Genomic DNA, 2,500 nt, shown 5'->3' on the forward strand with positions numbered 1-2,500 from the left:
GACCGCGGGCACTGTGGTGTCACCCGTCAACATGCAACCATCACAAACTGGAAGAACAACCATATCCATAGGGACCAACTCCAGGAACATGATGCCCGCATGCCTATTGCCACTGCAAAAAGTGCACGCGTTGTTGGAAAAATCCAACGCTGGTTCACCGTTTTATAACTCTCCTCACACCTCAACAAGAACAAAGTCACCCGGGAGCACTTAAAATCGAGAGGGACAAAGGAAAATGCACCCAATAGACCCTGCCCATGCATCGTTGATGCAAGAATAAGCCACGCCACGATGCCCACAAATTTCCGAGGGACGCACCGAGACTCGGCCGAAGTCGGCCAACATTCGGTTTCTGGATAATTGACGAATCAATAAACCCAATGCCATGGAAAACCAAGCCACACAAGTGAGGGGAGACTTGCATGAGCATGGGGGAGGGGCCCCAAGGCAGCACCGCACCTCCCACTGTGGGCGTGGTTGGTGAGGTGCAGCCCCCCCCTATAATAGGTTATTATGCAAAAGCCAAAATTGTAGTAGTAGATACCTTTTTTCTGAGCAGACATAAGTCCATATCGGGACCTAGAGATCGAATTTTGACGTGATTTTTTGCAGGGAGGCTCACAAACACAATATATTCACGTCCACAAAGTTTTAGATTTTTTCTCCAAGGGATGAATTTTTAATGAATTTTTGAATCGGCAGATTATGAAAAACCGGGGAAAATAGAAAAAGGCACCTAGAGATCGAATTTTGACCTGATTTTTTGCAGGCATTCACACAAAATAACACCAAATGTGTCTGCAAAGTTTCGTTACATTTCCCCAAGGGAATGATTTATAATGAATTTTTCTCCGAATCATCGCACCATGGTGCACCTTGATGCCCACCTTGGTGCCTCTTGATACCCACCTTGGTGCTTCTTGATACCCACCTTGGTGCCTCTTGGTGCCTCTTGGTGCCCACCTTGGTGCCTCTTGATGCCCACCATGGTGCACCTTGATGCACACCTTGGTGCCTCTTGGTGCCTCTTGGTGCCCACCTTGGTGCCTCTTGATGCCCACCATGGTGCACCTTGATGCACACCTTGGTGCCTCTTGATGCCCACCTTGGTGCCTCTTGATACCCACCTTGGTGCCTCTTGATGCCCACCTTGGTGCCTCTTGATACCCACCTTGGTGCCTCTTGGTGCCCACCTTGGTGCCTCTTGCTACCCACCATGGTGCCTCTTGGTGCCCACCATGGTGCCTCTTGGTGCCCACCATGGTGCACCTTGATGCACACCTTGGTGCCTCTTGATGCCCACCTTGGTGCCTCTTGATGCCCACCTTGGTGCCTCTTGATACCCACCTTGGTGCCTCTTGGTGCCCACCATGGTGCCTCTTGGTGCCCACCATGGTGCACCTTCATGCACACCTTGGTGCCTCTTGATGCCCACCTTGGTCCCTCTTGATACCCACCATGGTGCACCTTGGTGCCTCTTGGTGCCCACCTTGGTGCCTCTTGATGCCCACCATGGTGCACCTTGATGCCCACCTTGGTGCCTCTTGGTGCCCATCATGGTGCCTCTTCATGCCCACCCTGGTGCCTACCTGGTGCGTTTTTATGCACCCTGGTGCCCTCCTGGTGCGTTTTTATGCACCCTGGTGCCCTCCTGGTGCGTTTTTATGCACCCTGGTGCCCTCCTGGTGCGTTTTTATGCACCATGGTGCCTACTTGGTGCGTTTTTCGCACCCTGGTGCCCTCCTGGTGCGTTTTTATGCACCCTGGTGCCCTCCTGGTGCGTTTTTATGCACCCTGGTGCCTACTTGGTGCGTTTTTATGCACCATGGTGCCCTCCTGGTGCGTTTTTATGCACCATGGTGCCCTCCTGGTGCGTTTTTATGCACCATGGTGCCCTCCTGGTGCGTTTTTATGCACCATGGTGCCCTCCTGGTGCGTTTTTCGCACCCTGGTGCCCTCTTGGTGCGTTTTTTGCACCATGGTGCCCTCTTGGTGCGTTTTTCGCACCATGGTGCCCTCTTGGTGCGTTTTTATGCACCATGGTGCCCTCTTGGTGCGTTTTTCGCACCCTGGTGCCCTCCTGGTGCGTTTTTATGCACCCTGGTGCCCTCCTGGTGCGTTTTTATGCACCCTGGTGCCTACTTGGTGCGTTTTTATGCACCATGGTGCCCTCCTGGTGCGTTTTTCGCACCCTGGTGCCCTCCTGGTGCGTTTTTATGCACCCTGGTGCCCTCCTGGTGCGTTTTTATGCACCCTGGTGCCCTCCTGGTGCGTTTTTATGCACCATGGTGCCCTCCTGGTGCGTTTTTCGCACCCTGGTGCCCTCCTGGTGCGTTTTTATGCACCATGGTGCCCTCCTGGTGCGTTTTTATGCACCCTGGTGCCCTCCTGGTGCGTTTTTATGCACCATGGTGCCCTCCTGGTGCGTTTTTCGCACCCTGGTGCCCTCCTGGTGCGTTTTTATGCACCATGGTGCCCTCCTGGTGCGTTTTTATGCACC

The sequence above is a fragment of the Abrus precatorius genome, unplaced genomic scaffold (assembly GCF_003935025.1).
Source record: "Abrus precatorius isolate BTA unplaced genomic scaffold, Abrus_2018 Scaffold32, whole genome shotgun sequence".
Lineage (NCBI taxonomy): Eukaryota > Viridiplantae > Streptophyta > Magnoliopsida > Fabales > Fabaceae > Abrus > Abrus precatorius.